Source organism: Callorhinus ursinus, unplaced genomic scaffold, assembly GCF_003265705.2.
Source record: "Callorhinus ursinus isolate GAN/ISIS: 27379988/994484 unplaced genomic scaffold, GSC_fseal_2.0 scaffold10, whole genome shotgun sequence".
Classification (NCBI taxonomy): domain Eukaryota; kingdom Metazoa; phylum Chordata; class Mammalia; order Carnivora; family Otariidae; genus Callorhinus; species Callorhinus ursinus.
Genome location: NW_027397072.1, coordinates 6558306 through 6582335, shown reverse-complemented (window position 1 = coordinate 6582335; position 24030 = coordinate 6558306). Strand labels below are relative to the sequence as shown.

At 46.6% G+C, this 24030-nt stretch overlaps 1 long non-coding RNA gene across 1 annotated transcript in view; it reads left to right on the top strand.

Moving 5' to 3' along the window:
* The window catches only part of LOC112820744 (uncharacterized), a 226170-nt gene that overhangs the window by 80348 nt on the left and 121792 nt on the right, over nucleotides 1-24030 (top strand). The gene's annotated exons all lie outside the window — the stretch shown is intronic.

Genomic DNA, 24030 nt, shown 5'->3' with positions numbered 1-24030 from the left:
GGTAATGCCAGTCACTGAGACCATCCTGGCAGCAGGCATGCGCGCCATTGCTGAGCCATCCCACACTTGCACCATGGGGGTGATGCCAGCAAGAACAACAGAGCACAGGGCCAAATGCAAATTGTTTTAAAACACACAAATGAACTTGGTTCAGGTGGTGCCAGAGAATTCTCGATTTCAGCAGAGAGTTATTCTGTGCACTTTTACTGCGATCATCCAATAAAAATGCAACTGTTCATAGAGACATTAGGTTGTTGTTTTAGGAGATGCTGTCAAGGAAAGCAGGCCACAAATTTCACCCAATTTGCCAAACTGATTTTAGTTGCTTTTTTTTTCCCCCAAGTACATCAGACCTTCAAATCTGTGTGCTTTCTCTTTCTTTGTGAAATTGCTACTTGGAACGTTTAGAATCAATTTGATGAAGCAACACTCTCCTTGAGCCATGCAATGGGCCATGGTGCCTCGGGGAAGGGCTCCCAGGTATGTGGTGTGTCTCCTGATCCCGCGGAGTTACAGAAAGAGACAGCATTGAATGGTAGGAGGCTGATGGGAAAACGTGGCACAGGCCGTGGGTCCCATCAGAGGTCAGGGGTCAGGGAATGAAGAGATGGTTTCACCCGCCATGTAAGGGACACCTCCACAGCCCAGGGCTGAATGCACAGTGTCTAACCTCGGTAGTTGCACAGAGCCCTGCAGTTAGAAGGGCCCTGCACATGATTTAATGCTCTGCGTCCCTGTTTTGAAATTCTTGTTCATTATGAGCCTGTGAGCTCTGTATTTTCATTTTGGAGCAAAGCTGTTTCCTTTTCTTTTTGGACACACAGCTAGAGTCCATCTCTCACCCTCTCTTGCTGTCGGACATGGCCATGTGGATAAGTTTGACCAAAGGAATGTGAGTACCAACTGTACGCCTGCCCCCCTCCCCCACGAGCTTGGGTCAGGTGGTGCCGAGAGTTCTCGAGCTCTGCGGAGAGTGACTTGTGCACCTTTACTGCTCCAGGGGTCATGGAGGCGAGCTTCTGGGAGGTGCTGTCAAGGAACACAGACCAGGCCTCCCCCCGTCGGGCTCCCCGGGCTGCGCCCCCTACCCCTGCCCTGGAGGCTTTGGAAGCCGGTCTGAGGGTGGTGTCGCTGCTGCTGGCCAGGGTCTGGGTGTCCGGATAACTGCGTGGAGCAGAAGGCCCTGCCTCCCACCTCCCTGTCCCAGCCACTAAGAGCTGCCCTGCACCCTCATAGGAGCAAAACTAAACGTCTCTGGTGTCAAGAGAATCCGGACTCAGCTCTGCGGTTTCTGCATCTCCTCCTGCGGCAATGCTTCTTTTCAGAGGAAGGAAGACTTGCTCAGAAGCCTCCCAGTGGACTCCCTCCCTCAGATCGTTGGCCAGAATTAAGCTTCGTGTCCTTGCTTACACCGATCCCCGGGGCCAGGGCACTGCCTCCATCTGCTTGGAGAACCAGGACCTGCTTCCGAAGGCCCGGGGCTCCCCATATCTCAACACCACCAGGCTGTGAACAGCAGGCAATGAGAGAGATTTGCCAGCGGGGGAGCTGGGGGGGGGCAGTCAAGCAGGGTCTGCCACAGGCTACAGGAATAGAAAGGTTGTGGCTTTTCTTTTTCCCAGCTTTATTGAGATCAAATTGGCATATGACACTGTATAAGCCTAAGGTGTACAAGGTGATCATTTGATCCATGTACATGTCGGGGAACAGTTACCACAAGAAGGTTAGTTAATACACCCATCACCTCACATAATCACATTTTTTTTTTTTTTGTGGCAAGAACATCAAAGGTTGACTCTCTTAGCAACTTTCAAGTCTGTCTTTAAAAAAAAAAACAACAACAAATATTTGGTTTTGAGCTTCTGAGGGGAAAGAGTTGGCCCTGTCTTTTATTTATTTATTTTTTTGAGCAATTAATGATTCTGTGTCAGTTCTCATGAGTTGGGGGAGGGGAGGTGAAAAAAATTATGGATGTTACCCAGAGAAACTTGCCCCATGACCACGAAGTTTATCTGAAGATAGGAACACTCCGTGTGGATCTTCAACAATAATGATCAGCTTGAACCCTCCAGTGTTCCACCTCGAACGGTCACAACGGCCCACGGAGGGAAGGAGCAGAGCTCCCTGGGGACGGCCGCTGAAACAGGCCACTGGGCACAGAGCGGTGTAGTGGTGATTGGGTTGCTGTGGCATCGCCTAAGCTTTCAGAAAAACAACTCTCTCCTCTCAGGCTTGGTTTCTATCAGTTGGGAATGTCAGCGGCTGCAAGTAACAGCGCATCTGACTCTCTGACTGTAGTGGCTTAAATAACAAGGATTTTGTTTTTCCTCAGAGAACATGAAGACTAGAGGAAAGCAGCTGCTGGCCCTGGTTCAGAAGCTCAGCAGTATTAGGGCCAAACCTCTGCAATTGTCTTGCAGTTCTGCTAACCATGGCAAAATGGCTGTTAGAACCACAGTCGTCACGTCGGAAGCAGGATGAAGGTGGTGGGGCAAGGAGAGACCTTTTGAGCCCTGCTTTGGTCTCATGGCCGGGACTTGGTGATGCCCACCTTGCTGCCAAGGGGGCTGGGGAGTGAGGAGCAGAATGGTTAAGACAGCCTTAGACCAGTCACAGCTGTCACCTGGGTCTGTCCTACAGCTGCTCTGAACCAAAGTGGGATTCTTCTAGCAAGAAACAAGGGGGGCATGGATACTGAACAGGCAGCAAAGAGTGTATGTCACAGTCTGCAAAGACATTTGGGGTACCGGGAGGGGTTTATAAAAACAAGGCAAGTCAGATTTGAACATCTCCTGGCCACGAGGAGGGAGTTCTGGGTCTGGAATATTTTGTGATACAAATAAAGCCCAGATCAAGATGAAAAACCAGAGCAGAGCTTGGATCTGACCTGATGCCGATGTCCAGAAATGAATCTAGCATTCTTGCTGTCTGTGTTTGTCCTACTGTTAATCCAGTCGCTGTAACTTTATCAGGGTGTTGAGTCTTTATAGGACAGGCCGTGAGTGTGGCAGATTATTTGTCCAGTCAGCTAGACCACTAATGAGAAGGGCTTGATCTTCATATTTGAGTTCTTCTGGCCCAAGTGTAGCATTTCACGTGCATCCCCATGGCCTTCCCCGCATGCTTCCTTCACTGTTTTTGCCAACCTGTATCATGGGGACAGCTCCATTCACATGTCATCCTCACTAGGTATGTGCCTTGAAAGCAGCACTGCCCAATAGAAGTGTCACTTGAGCCCCATCTGTAACTCTAAACTGTCTGGAAGCTGCCTTTTAAAAAATAAAAAGAAACTCATGAAAATAAGTGAAAAACTGTCTTTTAGTTAATCCAATATACTAAAAATATTATTTCAACACCTAATAGAAAAATCATTAGTGAGATATTTTTCACTCTTTTTCATTCCAAGTCTTTGAAATCTGGTTTGCATTTTACACTTGACACATCTCAATTCAGACTAGCCAAGTTTCAAGTGATCAGTAGGCACATGCGGCTAGTAGCTACCATATTAGAGAATGCAGTTCTGGAGGACACACGCCACACACACTTTCCCTTGATCTTGAGAGCCTGCAGAACAGTGGAACCTTAGTAAATACTGAAGGAACACATATGGCCGCACTGTTGGGATTGAGTCTTTCTCAAACATAGGTATTTGAGAGGTAGACCAGGAAGCCCTGGAGCACTGTGGATGGTAGTCAAGGGCACAGACTTGGATACACACCACTTGGTGTGAAGTCATCATCAGTTGACCCAGATCAAACCACTTAGCCTCCTTACGCCTCCCTTTGTTTCCTTACCTGTAAAGAGAGACAGCAACATCTATCTTGCAAGATGTCAAGAAGCTTAAAAGGGAAGATGGATGCAAAATGTGGAGAGCCTGGTACATAGGGGAGACAGGAGAGGCAGCTGCTCTAATTATTTAAACTAGATATTCTGTGAGTCACATGAAGAACTTGGATTTTAGTAGCAACAGTGTAGTTTGGCCAGAGCAGTTCTGATGTAAGGTATGGGTTCTCCCTGCTTTGGGAATTCTGCTGGGGAAATCTTAAAGCAATTCCTGGTGTTTCTTTTTCTGGCTGTAGCTGGGGAAAGTCACATGCCAGCCATGGGGCTTGGTAAGCGTGGGCAAATGCCAGAGGAGGGCAGCGCTTGCTCTGGGAGCTGCTTACTGTTCATTGTCCCTCCAAAGCCTGAGGGTTCCGCTTTCCCTGGGAACTCGATGGCAGCCAGGCCCTTTCGGAGCAGGGTGAGGACCTGGGTCCCCTTGCCTGCTGTCTTCTTCTCCCACCGGCTCATCCTCACATGCCTGACCCCTCCTCTCTGTCCTCCTCTGGATGCCCACCGATGTGTTTTGTCAAAATTAATTGTCTTGAAATACGGTTGTTTCAGGCAATGGAAACAAGGGTTCCGATCATACCCAGTTTTGAAAACAAAAAATGAGCAAAACAAGCCAGACGCACAGTGACATTAAGGAAAGGAAAGGCTAACTTTATTAAAAAGCTTCTTTGTGGTATCAGGCAGGAAGTGAAATGGCTTTAAATGGCACACATTTCTCAATCATTTAATGCACCAGTAATCTTGGCATTCTTTCTTTTCTGTCCCCTTGAAGGAAAAAGCAGTGCCCAGATACAACTCAGACAAGAGAGGGGGAAGGCACTGAGTCAGTGCATTGTCACGGAGCCCCAGGGAAGGCTGGTCACCTCTTCTGGGAAGCTTCGCAGGAGGGCCAATGATGGGTGCATGTGCAGGGGAAGGTGCGGGTTCTGCTGCATGTGTGAACCTGGGCTACCTGATGAATTGCTGACGTTTTGTTAATTCTTCTGACCAACTGATTCTCTCAAATCTGTCACTGTTGGAAATACCATAAATGTCAAATGTTGGATTTTATCTTGTAAGTCCATTTTCGGAGGATGGTAATACCCCAACCCCCACATATAACATTTACTCCTCTTGCCAAATGCCATTGCCTTTATTTCTATTGCAAGTTGGTCTCTTTGCATAGAACATAAAAACACAGAGAAGCACGACTGGCTAAATCTTTTCTTGAAGAAAAAATTGCACTTACCAAATGAATACATATGAAAGGGGAAACCAAAGATTGATACCACCGATAGACTCTTGCTTAGTTGCATTTTTTAAGACTTATTTATAGATGTCAAACAGGATATGGCACATGGGAGGTGTTCAGTAAGTACTCCTTAATTGATTAAAGCCCAGAGATATATTTGAAAATCTTTAAGGAAATAGGTATACTTAAAAAAAATGGCAGTTAATTTTAATTGGTAATAAAAATTGTGCGAGATGGAATCTTGTTGATTTGGACTCAAAGTCTGGCTATTAGAAAATAGCTCTCGAGTGTCATGATTTTAGGATCTCTTCTAAAAATTCTCAGGATGGTTTCCCACATCTTCTCATTAATCTTTGCCCTGTTCTGTGGTATCAGGTGGCAGGTATTTTGGAAAAGGCACTAAGGAAAAAAAGGTGTGCCTCAAGAGGTGGTTGGAACTCAACATTTCTGGACTCCCAGCACCATTCTTTCTTATATTCTCTCCACCCGTGTCCATCCAGCAAAATCCCCCTGTCCTTAAACCTCAGAGTGGGGGGGGGGTTGGTTGCCATATCACCTGCTCCTACCCCCGGTAGGGTGCTGGTCCCGGGTAATATAGTTGTTCGCTTAGTGTCTGTGTGTCCCATGGGGACTCCTCAAGGGCACAGACCCAGAATTATTCACTTTGACATCCCAGTCACACCCACAGTGGGAGGGAATCGTTAACAAACCCTGGTTGAGTGAATGAAGAGCAGATGTATTATTCTTTGGTGTTCAAAGTTATTAACTCACTTTGTTGGTGGTGTTCTTCGTGCCATATTTCTCATCTTGCTTCCTGTACTTCCCCTTTCTCCCGAAGATAAATAATGAAGCCAGACTTCTCACCTTGCAAAAGGTTAATCCTATTTCTAAAGCCATTTTGTGGGTTCTTTTGAGAGGCTTGACATATCTCCTGGATCCCTGGGGAGAATCCTAGGTGAGGGACTGGCAAATGTTGCTGCAAACCAAAAGAACTTGCCCTTGAAGTTAAATGAAAAGGTCATTGTGTCCCTTCCCTTTTAATTTCAATCCCTGTCATTGTCATTTGTCTGGCAGGGAACTCTGCAGGTCAGAAAAGCTTGATTTCTCCCCCTCCCTGAACTCCATGTAGCCAGATATAGTTTGTGATTTTCTCTCATTGGTTTTTGCTGCTTCAATGTACTTGAAACAACCTTTTTGAAGCTGGAAAGGGGGGCAGCACGGTCCCAGCAGCGAGCAGGGGACTGCCTTTCCGTTGGCAAAGTATTTTTTTCAAGCCCCGACAACAAGTGGGCCTTCCCAGGTGGTGCTATTGTATAAATGGTATAAACAATGGCTACTTGTGGAGCATCGTTTGGCTCACATTTCTACAAAAGTGCTCATGGGCTGATGGCCTGGTTACGGTTCTTCCTTGTTTCAATCTGTCTGATTCTTCTAATGCTCATCGGACCCATGATTCCCTGTTTGATAATGCTTCAACGGTTAAAGGGAAGTACTTGTCATCTCGGCACCTGGTTTCAGGAACAAAGTACTCACCTCCCAGCCGGGTAAGCTATTTCAAAATAACCTTTGTTCCGGGATCTGAAAGAGCCCAGGAACTCAGCAGTCTGGACCACCCTTCTAGCTGGGCTGGGGAGGGCGGGCTGGGGATTTGGGGAGCAGGCCTTTGGCAGTTGCCATGGAGACTATCAATCATTTGATTAAACCAGCTGGGAGGGGAGGGGGCTGAGAAACCACAAGAAAATCACCTGCCTTTTAGCAATTTGTTAGCACCTAATGCAGCTATCAGACTCAAGCCTTTGGGGGTGATTATTGGGGGCACCTGGTTCTAGAAATCAAGGGAAGCTAAGAAGCTTAAGGAAATGCTTCTTAACTTCCCTTAAGAAATGCACCTGATTTGTGCATCAGGCGCCTCATGATCCTTTACGGGGCCCTCAGAGGCTGACGCTAATTGTGTGTGTGTATGTGCATGTCGGGGTGGGGGGTGCTCTTTAGCATCTAACCCCTTTCGGGCTCGCACGCACAGCTTGGTGGCTGTAGAGTTCCATGACTACAAAAGGGAATCCCATTCTTGGGTTTTCTGTTTGGAAACCTAGTAACTGGTCACTCAACAACGTGCTGATAATGTCAGCTGTCCTGTATGGAGGACTTACTGTGTGCCAAGGCACTGCCCACAGCATCTCATTAGTTCTTACCAGAACTTGGCAAGGTGGGTGCTGTTAACTCTACAGAGGAGGAAACAAAGGTCCAAAGAATTGAAATAACCTCTCTGAGGCCACAGAGCTCATAACTGCCAGAACAGAGGCCTCACACCTGCTGGCAGTGACCCTCTCAGGCTTTGATAAAGGAATGCCCTGCCCTCTGTGGCATTGCTAGTAGCAGTCACCTGGGGGACAGCTTCATGGGCAAATCCAATGGCCCCCAGGGATGCCCTTGTTTCAGTTCTCTGTAGCTTTCGTCAGTTTGATGCACCCCCTTCCTTGAGAGGAGCCAGCTGGGACTGTTACCTGCTAACACGTGCTGGGGGTCAGAGGGGGACCTCAGGCATCGACCACCCTGGGCCCTGCCAAGGGCCAAACCCATCAGTTTAATCAACTGAACATAGACGTCCGACTTTGCAACATGTCTTTCAACAGAACCACCATGAAAAGGTTGTTTTTCTGGACGCTTAACAGATTTTAAGTCCAGAGACTCAGGCACTGCTCTTTGACTGAGTCTGAGAGTTCTGTGATGACTTGGGGTATGGCCAGCTCCCCTGGGGAAGTCACCAAGACCATCATGATGTTGTCACCATTCCTCATTAGGCTTGGGTTTCTTGACATGGGTTTCTTTTCTCATAGGGAAGACTCCAGACTCCATGGACGGGCTGGAACCAGCTGGGGTCTGGGTAACCCTTTCCCTGGCTACATGTCTGTTTATGCCTCTTTCCAAGATTTAGATGTGGCCATGTCCCTAAAGAAAGCCTGTCTTATAAGAAAGAGAAAGGAAAAGCCAGAGACTTCCTGGTTCATCATCTTATTTCAATACCTAACAACACCCGTGGCTTTATGAAAACTCTTCTAGAGCTATAAGCAACAACATTGGGAGAGGGGGTGTGGCAGTGGGGGTGGCACCAGACAGACCTGGATCTACCAGAACCATGAGGGGGAGTCATCTACCTCTCGATCTCATAATCTACACTTGCAACATGACAATAATAACGTCCCTACTGTAAGGATAAAAAATAATGCGGGTTTAGCACCTGACAAACAGATACTCCATAGAAGGTGGTTGCTGTTGTTATTATTATATAACAATCTTATCATATAAACCCACCCCAATTCTGTGAGGCCTTTCTAAGCTCATTGGAGTTGAAAGGGCTCAGCTCCATTGTTCCCAGAAAGGATCCCACCTTTATCTCCCTCCTGCAGCTCTTCGCTGTTTTGGCCACAGAATTTATTGAATGACCACCTTGTCATTGTGTTTGAATCTAGACTGTATCTTAATCTGATTCCTAGACCGAAGCTCACAGAGGTTCGGCAAGTTGGTGGTGGGGCTGAGTGCGAACCCTGACCCCTAGTCCTCATCCCAGGGAAATAGTATGTGTTAGGCAGCAAGCTCTAGGAACTCAATTTCTCTGATTTTGCTTAGAGGTGGGAACTAGCACGTCTCCACTGGCCCTAACTGTTGGCTTCCAGCATATTTGATAGGAGCCTACCAACTTGCCCACTTTCAATCGAGGCTGATGCATGGTTTAGAAGCTCCCCTGGAGATCTGGGCAGGGGAGGAAGTGCTCAGAGAGTGCTGGGCTAGCAGGAAGTGGGAGCTGTTTCTAGCACAGACAAGGTATGAGAAATGAAAGTCAAGGAGGAAGTAGAAGTGGGATCTGTAGGTGCCTCGAGGACGAGGAAGTGGCTTTGTTGGCAAAGGTGGAAGAAGAAAACAGTATCAAGGTTAAACGTTGGGGTGGGTGTGGATGCTGTTTCTCCTCTTTATAATGTCTGCAAGCGGGGTGGTGTTGGAACCCGGAGGGTAGACATGTGGTATACAGAAATTCTCAGTCAGCCCTCACGGAAGCCACTAAAGGAGGAGAAATTTAACTTCTGGAGGCCATGACACACTGAGTTCAAAGAGGTACAGATGACTGACTGGTGCTGGTGTTTCAGTTCTGGGGCAATGTGAGGTCCTCCAGGTGTGCTGGCTCCCCGGGAACTACTCTAGGGGGGGGCAGCTCTGGTGTTGCTTGGTACTGGGGGGCTTCATAAAGTCTGCTATCCACTGAGCACAAACCATGCACCGGGTTTACAGATAGGAAATAATTTCATCCTCACAATAACACCACCAAGTGGGCAAATGCTATGACCCCCATTTTATAGAGATGAGACAGCTGAGAGTCACAGTACCGAGGTAACTTGTCCAAAAGTAGAGTTCAGCTGGCAAGGTGATTTCCACCAGGTCTCTCTGATGCCAGAATCAGGATTCTTTCTGCCAAGCTGCTTGTTCACATACAGGTCTTGCCTGAAAAATAATTCTCCTCTGCACAAGAGCAGAGAGCACCATCAGAGGCCATAGTTTGGGTCAAGGGCCCCTTTGAAAATCAGATGAAAGCGAATATGTAAGAGTATACATACTCTACATCTTGAGGGGTTAAGGACTCCCTGAAGTGATTTATAAGCCTCTTAATGCCCATGGGCTCGGCTCAGGAACTCCTGAGATAAGAAAGAAGCCCAGAGAAGTCAGAAAAGAAAGAAACTTCAACAGAAACAGATTTAAAAATTAATTGTCAGGGGTGGTGCCTGGGTGGAGCAGTTGGTGGCCGACTCTTGGTTTTGGCTCAGGTCATAATCTTGGGGTCGTGATATAAAGCCCCGTGTCGGGCCCTGAGCTCAACAGGGAGTCTGCTTGAGATTCTCTCTCCCTCCGCCCCTCCCCCTGCTCTCTCTCTCTCCTCCTTCCTCTCCCTATGCCCCCCCCCACCGTGTGCACTCTCTCTCTAAATAAATAAATAAAATCTTAAAGAAAAACTGAATTGTCAGTACAACACATACATTCTGAATTTGTTGCCTTAAACATAACAATCTTAAATAAACATGGTTGTATTACCTCATAGGATAAATGTCCTTGTCTGTGATGTACCCGTGAAAATGGACAACTCATTTGGACATGGTACAGGTAGATATTGTATCCTACCATAGAGTCAAAACATAAGGTAACTTAAAACAGTAACCAGGAGGCCTAAACTATAGCATCACTTCCTTTTCCTTTCCTACTTAGATATTTCATGCTTAGGGTGATCATCCATTTTTCTAAGTCATATAGGGATGACCTCCAGGAAACTATCCCGAATTGCTTTGCACTACTGTTGAAGTAATCTTAAGAGGACTTGCATCTCATTGGAATGTAGTTCTTCGTATATATTCCATTAAATTTGTTATTTATTTTATGCCATTTTTGAACAATACTTGAAAATGCTCATGCCAGAGAATCATGAGCTACCAAAGATGGAAAGGAGCTCAGAGATCATCTAGCCCAAACCCTCCTCCTTTGCAGATGGGGAAACCGAGGCAAAGAGAGGTGAAATGGACAGTCTCCAGGCCACTGGTTGAGTGGGCAGCAAAGGGACTAGAATCCTAGTGTCCTGACTTCTTTTAGGGCTCATTTCTTTACAATATGCCTATCCTCCAGGTACTCAGTACCTACCTGTTAAATGTGTGGCCAGACAGAATTTCCTTCTGGCCTCACTCCCTCTTTCCTTCTGCCCCGAAGTCCTGGCGGGGAGGGCATCTTTGATCCTAGGGGGGAAGGCACAGAGGCTTTGCTAGCAAAGAGACCCCACACTTCTGACGAGGGCCATGGCCATGGTCACAGAAAGGTGTGCTGGTCCAGTATGCATTGGTAGGACCTAGGTCTGCCCTGAGGATGGGGTCAGAAATAATGGTCATCACCATCCCAAGGACTGTGGGCAGCAGTCCCACAGTGGGGTGGTGTTCCAAGGGGTGGGAAAGGTCTAGCGTAGGGGGCAGGGAGAGGAGGGCCATAGACCCTAGAGGAAAGGACCCCCAGTCCTCCCTGGAGTAGACCCTGTGTGGGTTGACAAGTGGCTTGATGGGAAAAGGCCAACAATGTGGTTTGGTGTCTTATGCCTCTTGTGTGTTTGGGACCATATGGGGTGGGGGCAGAGCCTGGCCGTCAGCAAGTATGAGGCACCTGCGTGAGCACACTTTGAAGCGGGCGCCGTGGGAGGCCAAGCAGGGTGGTAGTCGGGGTCTCCACTTCCAAGTTTCCTAACCTCAGAGGTTGATGTGGTTAGGTGCCAAGTGTAGCCGCTTTAACCTTTGTGTATTTTCAGATATTTCCCCCTTTCCGTTGGATCAAGACTTGGCTTGAAATGCAGTGCAGGCAATCGGTGACTGGGTAGACTTGAATTAGTGAATCCCTTGCCTTCCTCCATCCTTGGTTTCTTTGCAGGCCGAATGGAGCTTCTTCCAGACAAGTAATTGGACACAACCCACTTTCAGATTTAAATTCTAATTCAAATGAAAGGAGCAGAAAGAGCCTGGCTCCAATCAGGTCATAGTATGAGCACATCTGAGGAAAGAGTGTGTGTTTGTGGAGGAGAACGTGCTGAATGGAAGGGACTCAGAGGCAGACACTGATGTCCAGCCCCCAGGGAGAGCGCCCCCTCCAGGACCGTCCACCTCCAGTGCTGACAGGGCCCTGCTCTGAAACGGGCACACCTGACATCAGGACACATTCAAATCATAGACCATCCTCCACGCTCTCCCTCTGAGGTCATGGAACAAACTTCTGATTATAATTTGGCTTCCATATCCTTTGCCTCCACAGAACAAATGTTTGGCCATAGGAAGTAAGTGCTGTGTCCTCAGTGGTCATATTTTGTTTTAACAATAAGTTAGTATACTGGCACTCTGGTTTCTGTACTTCGGTTTCCTGTGGGTTGGTGAGCCTGCGTCAGTATGACCCACGTGCACAGCCTCTGACCCCAAAGCCGTGTCCTTCTGCTACCTGGGGCCATTCTCGTTCCTCCCGGCCATGGCCTCTGTTCTTCTTCACTGGCCACCAAGGACTCAGAGCCTCTTTGAATTCCAACAGATGGCTCTGGGCTATCACACATGCACCACAACTACATCCTATTTCGGGTTAGGAGGAGGATCTGTGCCCACAACCTCAGCCCAAAGGTCTGGTGGCGCTCAAAAATGCTGGTGAATGTCTGGACTTACGTAGAAAGTTGATAGAAGGCGAAACCCCGTCATTTGGAGGGCATCCCTATTTGAAGTTAGTGAAAGGAGCAGTGGGTATGGGGACTCGGGGTTCTAGACTGGTTCTTCTTCTCATTCCCTGTACAGTCGTGGGAATGACAATGGGGTCCTTATTGGTAAAACAAAGCAGTTGGAGTTGGGACCTCAGTATCATGGATGGGAAGGGACAATATCACAAAAGTTTCAGTACAAACTTAATATTAACTGGGCGCCTGGGTGGCTCAGTCGTTAAGGTCTGCCTTCGGCTCAGGTCATGATCCCAGGGTCCTGGGAATAGGGCCCCACATCGGGCTCCCTGCTCCGCGGGAAGCCTGCTTCTCCCTCTCCCACTCCCCTTGCTTGTGTTCCCTCTCTCGCTATCTCTCTCTCTGTGTCAAATAAATAAATAAAATCTTAAAAAAACCTTAATATTAACATATACATTCCAAGCAATCCATGAAACTTGATTAGAGAATTCCAAAGTACATGTGCAAGAGTAAAGGACCAAAAAGAGTCAGGATAATTTTAAAGGAAAAGAATATGATGTGGGTCTTGACCTCTAGATAGTAAGATTTATTAAGAAGCCTGTTGTAATTAAGACAGGGTATCGAGGTTAGAATAGAAAGCAGATCACTTGAACAGACCAGAAAACCCAGAAATTGACCCAGGTGGGAAGTTGACCTAGGATGGAGGTAGATTTCCAAATTACTTGGGAATGTCTGGTTGGGACATTGGGCCATCCAAATGGGAAAAAATTTTACATTAGATCTTTACCTCACAACATACAAAGAGGTCAGTTCCAGTAGGTTGAAGAGTTACATGGGAAATGTGGACATAGAGGGGAATATCTTCTAACATTGGGTTGGGAAAGTGTTTTAAGCAAGATACAAGAAGCAAAAGCCATCAAGGAAAGATTCATAAATTAAATATTAAAATTAAAATCCTGTACAATAAAGATAAAGAAAGCCACGTGTTGGGGGAAGATATTTGCAACTAATATAACCTATAAAAGGTAAGTGTTAGGAATATATAAATAGGAAAACAGTATGACAGCTCCTTAAAAAACTAAACATAGAATTATCATATGATCCAGTAACTCTGTTGCTGGGTAAATATCCAGAATAATTGGGAGCAAAGACTCAAATATATATTTGCACACCAATGTTCATAGCGGCATAATGTTCAGAAGGTGGGAACAACGCAAGTGTCCATCAATGAATGAAAGGATCAACAAAATGTGGTATATACGCACAATGGAATATTATTTAGACTTAAAAATGAAGGAAGTTCTGACACCTGCTACAATGTGGATGAACCTCGAAGACATCATGGTAAGTGAAGTAAGCCAGTCACAAATGGACAAATACTGTCTAGTTGCTCTTATAGGAAGTACTTGGAGTTCGGTGAGACAGAAAGTAGGAGGGTGATACGCCAGGGGCTGGGGGAAGTGGGATGATGGGCAGTTTTTGTTTGATGGACATAAAGTTTTAGTTTGGGTAGATGAAAAAGGTCTGGAGACGGATGGTGGTGATGGCGGCATCACCATGTACGTAATGGCACCGAATTGTACACGTTAAAATGGTTAAAATGGTAAATTTTATGTTATGTATACTTTACTACCTAAAAAAATAAATCAAGCATGGATACATGTCACAACATGGACAAACCTTGAAAATATGCTAAGTGAAAGAAGCCAATTACAAAAGACCATATGTTCTATGCTTCCATTTATATGAAATGTCCAGAATAGGCAAATCCAGAGGGATAGAAAAAAGATTCGTGGTTGCCTGGGGCTGGGGGAAACGAGGAGAGTGGGGACAAAGGCTAAAGTGTACAGTGTCTTTTTGGGAGCTAATGAAAAAAAAAAGAATATACAAATAACTCCTCTAAAGTAAGGAAAGGCAAAAACAAAGAGGAAAGTGAGGAAAAAAAAAAAAGTGATGAAATGCTTCTCAGGAGATTTGAAAGGACAGCAAATGTACGAGGCCAAGTTCAACCCCAGGGACATATGCACGTGAGAGTAACAACGTGATTCTGTCTCACACGCTCAGATGGGCAGGAATTCAAGTCTTTCAATGCCCAGGATCGGGGAAGATGTGCGGCAGTGAGGGCCGTTCCATGCCACTCTATGGAAAGGCAGACTGGTGTGCGGAGAACAATTTGGCACTATCTGGCACTATCTGGCAAAGGTGCCGAGCTGCACGCTTGGACCCAGCAATTCTACTTCGAGGGACATACCCTAGGGAATTTCTTGTGCCTGTGCCTGAGGAATTCTGTGCAAAATATCAATGCAGCATTGTTTGCAACAGTGAGACCTTGGAAACATCCTGAATGTCTATCCCAAGCTAAGAGATACACAAATGGTCATATATTCAAACGGTAGGATACTGTACAGCAGTGAAAACGGACTGTACGTGGGCTGTATGAATGTCGATGAAGTTTTCAAACAAAACAGTAAGTGGAAAAATTAGTTATTGAAAGAAAAGTAGAACATGCCATTTATGTAATGTTTATGAGCAGGCGAAACAATATTCATACTATTTATAGAGGGCTTCAGTGATATCTGTACTGTTCTTTCTCTTTGATTTTTTAACTTTTAAATACAATTTTTTAAAATTCCAGTATAATGAACGTACAGTTGTTATATTAGTTTCAGGTGTACAATACAGTGATTGAACAAATACGTGACTCAGTGCTCATCAACATAAGCGTACTCTCAATCCCCTTTACCATCTTCCCCCATCCTCCCATCTACCTCCCCTCTGGTAACCAACAGTTTGTTCTCTATAGTTAACAGTCTGATTTTTTTTTGGTCTCTCTTTTTCTTTAATTGTTTCATTTCTTAAATTCCACATATGAGTGAAATCATATGATATTTGTCTTTCTCTGATTGCCTAATTATTTCACCTAGCATTATAGCCTCTAGATCCATCCATGCTGCTGCAAATGTCAAGATTTCATTTTTTTATGGCTGAGTAATAATCCATTGTGTATGTTTATATATACATATATATATCACTTATATATACTTATATATATATCACACACATACAAATATATATACATATATATGTATATATACATATATCTCTTCTTTATCCATTCATCTGTAGATGGACACTTGGGTTGCTTCCATATTTGTGTTGTTTTAAATTATTACTATTATTATTTTTAGAGATCTTATTTATTTATTTGAGAGAGAGAGAGCAAAAGTGAGAGAGATCACAGAGGCAGAGAGAGAAGCAGACTCGCTGCTGAGCGGAGAGCCCAATGCGGGGCTCGATCCCAGGACCCTGAGATCAGGACCCGAGCCAAAGGCAGACGCTTAACCGACTGAGCCACCCAGATGCCCCTCTGTATTGTTTTTTAAAAATATCTTTCTCCCTTCTACGGGGTGCCTAGGTGGCTCAGTCGGTTAAGCGTCTGCCTTTGGCTCCTGAGCATCGGGCTCCCTGCTCAATGGGGAGCCTGCTTCTCCCTCTGCCTGCCTCTCTGCCTACTTGGGCTTTCTCTGTCAAATAAATAAATAAAATCTTTAAAAAAAAATCTTTAAAAAAAATAAAAATATCGTTTTCCCTTCTAGAATGAAAGCCCTGATGGAAATTTGTCAAAATGTTAAGAATTATTAAATTTCAAATGTATTCCTATGGGTGCTTGCTGTATTATCTGTATAATTTTCTGTGTGTTTGAAATATTTCATAATTCAAAAAATATTTTAAAGACACACAAACTGCAATGTAATTGAAATCATGTGCATTATTTTGGAAAGTATATGCTTCCCCACATTTCATAGTAACTTAACCAGCATGTATGCTAGGCCAGAGAGTAGGCCATTTCTAGGGTCTAGACCCACTCTCTACAATGAATCAAACAGCAAACGCCTCTCAGTCATTCCCAATACGAGAAATGGGGGGGGGGCGCATATCCTGAGTCCTACTCAGCTTTATTCTAGGTCTACCATAGTACTTGGCATAGATGACTGCTAAGTGGGCAAACTGCCACCATAACGCACTCAGATAGGAAATGCTGACTATACCTAAAGAACTGATTGGGGTTTTATAGAGATGAAGGTGTCAAAACCTAAGTGAGCTCTGCCTGCTCGATCACAAAGCTGTCTCTAAGATACTCACCTTCTGCCTATTGTTCTAAATTAAAATGCAAACCTACCTGCCCCAGGGCCACCTTAGTAGGCTCATTCAGTCTTGTGGAAGACATGTCTATTTTTAATTTTTTTTCCTATTTTTAATTTTAAAATTATTTATATTTAAGGTGTGCAACCTGATGACTTGATACCTAGTAAAATGATTACTACAGTCAGGCTAAGTAACATCACCTCCCATGGTTGCCATACTTCTTTTGTGATGAGAGCACCTGAAATCTACTCTCTTAGCAAATTTCCAGTATTCAGTACATTATCATTAACTGTAGTCATCATGCAGGACATTAGATTTCTAGATGTTCTCCTCCTACATCACTGCAACTTTGTCCCCTTTGACCAACATCTCCCCTTTCTACCACCTCCCCGCCCCTGGTAGCCACTGCCCTACTCTCTGCTTCTCTGTAATGGGATTTTTTTTTTTTTTTTTTTTTTTTTTTTTTTTATTCCACATATGAGTAAGATCATACAGATTTTTCTTTCTGTGTTTGGCCTATTTCACTTAGTGTATAATGCCCTCCACGTTCCTCTGTGTTTTTGCAAATGGCAGGATCTCCTTTTTTTTAAGGCTGAATAATATTCCATTGTGCATGTATGTGTGTGTATGTATGTCTGTGTGTGCATCTGTCTATGTGTGTGCAGGTGTGTATGTGTGTGTGCCATTTCTTTATCCATCATTCTTAGAAGAGACTTCTTCACCATGTGTGCAACCATAACTTCTCTTAAGTGTGACTGTTGATAATTACAATGAACTCATGCTCATCACAGTGCTATATCCCTTTCTTAAAAATGAAAACAAACACTTTTATCAGTTTCAGGCAAATATTTAAAGTAGGGTGGTGTGAGTGCCCCTGGTGGGCTGAGCTGAGAAGTTGGGCTTAGTTGCAAATGGCAGCAAGAAAGAAGGACTGCTTCTATTTTGTTAATATGATTCTTTTCCTGACAAGGGCCAGGGGAAGCTGACTATCACAGACAGGAGTGACAAGATAGCTTTGCTGCCAGACGCGCATGTGCCCGCATGAGCACAGCAAGATGCTTGCCAACCTGTCCATGAACGCGTGGCCGTCTCATTTCTGGTCAAGCAGAATAGCCTGGAGTGGTCTCCCCGAGTGCTAAAAGCACCAGGAAAGCCCACCGTGCCTTTAATGAAAACCTTTGCTCTCCATTTCTGTGCAGAGGAAGGAGTTGAACAACCATTACCTTAGCAGCTGAGAACCAGGCGGCAGATTTCCAAGTGTTGACGGCTTCAGAAATGTGTTTGCTTGGCCTCCAAGTAATGACTGAGAATATAGTCAATTTAATGCTGAAAATCTGAAAATAGTGCCCAATTAGTTTAGTGTGGAAGAGTGTGATAATATTTTAATAATATGGGCTTTATGCAAAAATTTGCTTTCATCTGAGTAATTAGGGCTGGTGAAAGGTTTAATGTGTATTTATTGAGCACATAGTAATAACAGCGCGTGAGCTGAATAACAAGGCAACATGGATGCATTAGGAGCTTTCTCTTCAGTTCACTGAAGTTGAGTCCTGTTTTCATAATGTCTGTCATGCTGAACAGTAAGATTGGTTCTAAATTGAAATTAGAATGTCTAAGTGTTCAGCCCAAGCGTATTAGAAAAATTACATTGGTAGAACACTTACTTCCTCTTGAAATGCTTTTGGGAAAATAGTTTCTTAAATTGGCCTTGCAGCGTCTTTGAAAATAGTCTCAACGCTGCAAAAGCTTTATTTAAGAATACCACGAATCTCTGCTTCGCCTTCACTCTAATCGGTGGAGAGGGAGATTTACTGCAAAGATGAGAGGATCATTTAGGTTTTGATTTTAAAATACTTTGAGTAAAAGATTTCTTCCATGTCAGTTGACCTCCCATTTAGAAAATAACCCATCTCTGGGAGAAACGGTTTAGTGGGGTTTTGACTTGCTTGCCCCCCGGGGTACTTGTCTGCCTGGATGTCACGTGGCAGAGAGCAGGCAAATGGGAGGCGGGGACAGGGCAAGGGGCGGGGTCCGACAGGACAAGGGGCGGGGTCTGATAAGCTAAGGGGCGGGGCCTGACAGGACAAGGGGCGGGGTCTGGCCTCTCTGCGTGGGAGGATCAGCTCCCCGTGCGCCCAGCGCAGCCTGACTGAGTGGGCAGCCCGCCCGCCAGCCCGCGGACGCTTCGCATGGCTGCTTTCAATGGTAGAATCGATGTCAAATCCACGGAGAAGTCATAACGTGTGACCAGAATGAAAAATTGGGGTTAAAAATTCAGAGCCATGTCTTTAGTTCATTCTTTAACCTTAGCAGTTAACATTAATTTCTTTCCTAAGTAGGTGATTTGAATGCAGCTTATCAGAGGATTTTTTTTTTTTTTTAAGTCTCTCTGGTTCCTTTCATGCAGTTTTCCCCCTTCCTTTTCTCGTCCCCTCTAAGTGCTTTTACCAGGCACGACTCTGAGAAAATAGCCCTGTCTCTAAGGGTCTGCATCGGCTGATTATCAGAACCCAAGCCAGCAAGGTAGCAGGAATTCCACGGCAGGCTGGAGGGGGACTCTGCTTGTCATGGAGGCAGAGCTACTATTTTCTGGTCTGACAGTGTAGCCTGCCCGTGACCTTGACCCCGCTCTTCTTGGCTATTCTTACTCAGTGTCCAAACTGACAGCGAGGTGGCCTGAGCCGGCCTCTACTGGGTCTGCCCTCCGCCCTGGGCATGTGCTGCTGGGGAGGAGGGCAGGTGCCTCCGGGAGCCCGCTGGGCCTTTTGGGTCTGGCTTCTGAACTGCCTCCGGGGTCAGCCCATGCCTTCTCCCTGGGCCTGTCCCGCAGCTCAGCTATTTATTTAGAACACTGTTAGGAGTTCCTCTTACTTAAAACTGCCTCCCCACCATGGTGTCCATGCTTCTCATCCCCTGCCTTCTGGCCGCGGAGCTGCTGTCCTTGGCCCCTTCCTTGCTCTCCTCCAGCCTCCTAAACACGGACGTTCTCTTTGGTTCCATCTTAACAGACTCCCCTTGATACTCCACGTTTTCTCCCCCTGGAGTTGCATCCACCACTCGTTTGGTTTTTATTCCTAAGCAATACCTTTGTCCCCACCTCTGGATCCTCACCCCACATTTCCCTTCCCCACTGGCTTTTCCCATCAAGACATGCTCTCAATCCTAAAACCGCACCCTACCCCCCATCCTGCCCTTTATGGCAGCCCCGGGGCTCCTGCCTGGACCCTGGGAGGCCAGCTCCCCCGGGCGCCTCTCCACGTTGTCTCACATCTGCCCCTTCTTTCCGTTTCTTTACTTTATACCAGCACATCCTTAGTCCTTTGCTGGGATTTCACTTCCACCTCAGCCCTCTCCAGTCCATCCTGAGTCCTGCAGATGTCATTCTGCCCCAAAGAGCACCCCTTTTCCCTGCTTGGCTCCTGAGCATGCTACGAATGGAGGCCTCTCTATGGAGCTAAGTGGACGGAGAGCAGCAAGCGGGGCGGTGTCCAAGGTCACACACTTAGGGGGTGACGGAGCCACCACCTGAGTCCCGCTCTGAGGAATTCCACAACTGGGTGCCTTCCGCCCACACTGCCCAGGCCCTTCTTTTTCTCTGAGCCCCACCAGCATTTTCTACTTCGTCCACATGTCTTATTCTAGTTGTTGGGGTAGGTGGTACCATGTATTGCAAATGACCAATGCTCACTTTTTTCCCCTTGAACTTCTCAACTGGAATCCTCTGAGAAGGTGGTACAGTGGCTGGAGCATGGTTTTTGTGAGGTCAGGGTAGACTCTCTTCCCCACTACTGGTAAGTAGAATTCTGTCTGGTCGCAGAGAGACAGGAAGACCTTCCATCGGTGAGAAGATCTAATCAACCAAGGTCAGGTCAGGGACACTGGAGTACATCCTAGTGTTCAGTCTATACTTCTCTTCTTGGGCAGGACCCGGAAAAAGAAAAAGACATGAAGACCCAGGCCCTGCCCACTAAGATACATGTAGGGAGACCGGAACATCCCACTCGAAACCGTGGCGAACAAGGCAAGACAGCCTTACAATTAAATGCTTATTTGAAGGCCTAGAAGTGAGGCTGGACTCAGAGGCGGAAGAGATTCAGGAGAGCTGGAGTGGGTTGGGAAGACTTGGTGGGGAAGGTAGGACCCAGTTCAGATCTGAAAGACGGGCAGGATTTGTAGGAGGACAGAGGGCACCTTAGGCCGGGCAACAAGTATCTCAGAACACTGCCCTCATGTCGCAGAGACAGAACGTCTCTGTAACGTTGTTTGTGTTGGGCACTCTGACTTCATGCTAGGTACCCTCTATCACTGCCAAAAATGACTTGATATTTATTCAGACTTTAAAATAAATTGGCCTATTACATCGGGGATAAGGCATCTCATTTGGACAGTGACTAGATTTGAAGTGTTGGTTCTTTCGCGAGTTTTGTTTTTAATTCAATGGCTAAATCAGTGACTTGAAATTAAATTGAAAACTGAAATGAATACGATTTTCTACGTCAACGAAGTCTAAAAGTCTGGAACCACTGACCTCATAACACAGGGGAAAAGGGACAGTGAAGAAGAGCGACAATTGTCAGTAACCTTTTTCTTCTTTGATGTATTTGTTCATGCACTCAGGGAATATTACTGGCCTTGGAGCCCAGAGTTTTTCTTTAATTTGAGCCACTGCAGACTTTTGAGGAATTAGGTGGAAAACAGTCTTGTGTTTTGGGGAGTGACTCTGGAGGCTGTCTGGCTGGCTGGCTCAGAGGAAGCTGGGGCACTGTCTCTGTGGAACCCACCTGTTTTGACTTGTCGATCAGGTGGGCTCTCAGGGTAGGGATCCTCCAGGATGAAGGAAGAGTAAAGGGGCTGAAGAGAATCAGGAACGAAAACATGCGTATCACTCTTAGGGACATTCAAAGTGAAGAAGTGTGAGGGAGAGGAAACATTCCAGGCCCTTCCAGCACAGGTGGCTCCAACAAGAAATGTTTACTGGGTGTGAGCCAGACGCTGTGCCAGATACGTCCTAGGTTACTGAATAATGATCTTTATTTCACCAATGTAAGGAGGGTTTTCAAGACCAAATGAAATCACAAAGAGGTCAAAGGTGCCTCTATTTTCCAGTTGCTTTAGGGAATCAGGAGTTGAGAAGGATGCGTGGGTGAATCTGGGGTGTCAGATGCAGAGGTGTGTATGGAGGGAGAGTAGTGGAAAGAAATCCCATGACTCGGATGGGGAGGACGTGACACTTCTGGAGTGAACGAGACCAATGTGACTGCAAGGGCCAGACTCACTGGTTTTTGAAAATTCCATTTGTAGGCCTGATGCGGCTCATGCCGTTGACCCGTGTGGCATATGCGCCTCATTGCGAAATTCTACCTGGTCGGGTCCGTGTGGTTAGTACTTGTGGCTCAGATGGTAAGGTGGACAGGATTTAACGCCCAAACACTTCATGCCTGGAGGCGTGAGTTGGAAGCCTGACATCATCTCAGTGAGAACTCCATTAAGCCAACTGAGGGAGGAAGCAGGTCTGGTCAGAGACTGGCACCGGACGGCGGGCGGGTGACAGGGCACGCAGGGTGGGGCACCCAGCCTGACCCGCGGGGCGTTTGTGTGAACACGAGCGTCTTAGATTCATGGCTTTCCTCTGCTCCACGGTGCACGTTAGTGATGATGTGAGCAAGGTAATAATCCTCATTGCAGTGTGAAATATGTCACAGACACAAAACTAACCTACGAAGCCAGAGGAGCAGGCAGGCAGATCAGTGAGGTCAGTCGACAGACAGCACGACCAGCCGCCCAGTTCCCACCTGGAGTAAGAAATCTGCAGAAAGGGGAAAATTACTCAAGTCTTCTCTCTATCCCATCAACTTGCTTGCGTGTCACATTTCAAATGCCTTCATTCTCCCCGTTGGAAATTAGAATTTTCTAGTAATACACTAAAAATCAGTAAGTTAAGTAAATATGGTAGTGGTGCGGCTACCCTGGGAGTTCAAAGAAATAATATAGAAGTCAGGCAGAAAATGCATGGTATCTTCCTGTGGTGTAACCCAGCACTTAATTTTTATGCTGATTATATAGTTATTATTCAATGTTATTTAACACCTGAAAACTTGACTATATTTTACTGTGAAGAGAGGGTAGACCAGGATGGGGTGGGGGTGGGAATGTTCACAGGTCTTTAGTAGAATTAACACTGCTTGCTGATATCAACCAGGAAGGTAACGAGAAAAGGAAAAACAAACAAACAAACAAACAGAAAAGGCCCAGGAATCCAGTGAGACCCTAAATAAAGTACAGTAGGTAACAGAGGATAAATATTTCTAGCAGGTAAAAGCCAAAAAGATAAATACCAGGTCCACTGCCCCTGGTTTTCTTATCTAACCCTTTAGGAATGCTCTCGCTGGTTTCCTGTTTATCCACACCTCCAGCTGAGGAAGGAGGTTGTTCTGTAGGAAGCTTCTGTTTGCAGTCGTTTCTCTACACCCCCTTCCAGAAGCCTCTGGCTGTTCCATTGATTTCGGGTGATGGATTTCCCCGCCATGGGGAAGAAGGCCTTTGAAACCGGGCCTGGGATAGGTGATTGCTTATTTTCTGTTTTTTGTTGAATACACTTAAATAAATCAATGAGACCCCAGTCACTTCTCAACATTTCCGCCTGCAACAACTGTGTGTATATATACATCTGTGTTCAACGAAGTTAGTCAAGAGAGAAAGGCTTGAGGATGTTTGCCTGCTACACAGAACACTCCAACCACCCCTCCCTGCATGGGGAAGAGAAACCCAGCCAGCAGGAGCTGGCTGAAGGGTGCAGGGCCTCAGGCCAGGTAGGCAGGGGCTGGGTGCGGGTGCCACAGGCGCTCAGGGGAGAATGGGGGGAGGGTAGACAGAGGGGAGCGCGCCCAGCTTCCTCCAGGTGCAGTCAGCCGTGGCGGTGTGGGCACAGCCTGGAGACAGGCGCCGCTGCCACCGCCCCCCGCCACACCGCCCCCACCCCTCGCACCCCCCACCCCGCACCCTGGAGCGACCTCCAGGCTGGGCTGTCTCGTGGAACAGGAGCAGCGTGGAGCACGCCTCGAGCCTGGCAGGTGATGCTGGTGATGCAGGTGGTGTGGAGCTAAGCATCCTATTGGTCCTGGGTCTGAAAAGAGGGCTGGGTGGGACTGAGTTCTCCCACACCTTGCCGGCAGTGGAGACTCAGTTTCCCCTCTGCAGGGATCTGCGGCAGTGTGGCCCCAGGAGGGGGGAGGAACAGAACCCCCAAGCTCATGGTGAATGAGGCTGAGTCTGGGGCCTAGCCCCGCATCTTGCCACCCCCCCAAGCCCCCAGATGCCTGGGCAGGTGCCCAGGTGCCCCGGCTGCGGTCTGGGCGCATCCTCTGTGTTATTCCCTGGTGGCTCTAATGAAGCTGGTAAAGAACCTCATGTGATACCAGTTTTTAAGGGCCCCATTGCCCCTTGGCCCGTGTATCCAACTTGCCCATTGACCATCCAAGGTGAGCAACGAAACGGCTCCCATCAGAGCTGCAGCCTCGGTTGACCTGGCTCGGCCGGGTTTGTGAGCTCCACGGCGGAGACTTCCTCAGAGGAGCCCACTGGCGCGCCAGAGTCCGTG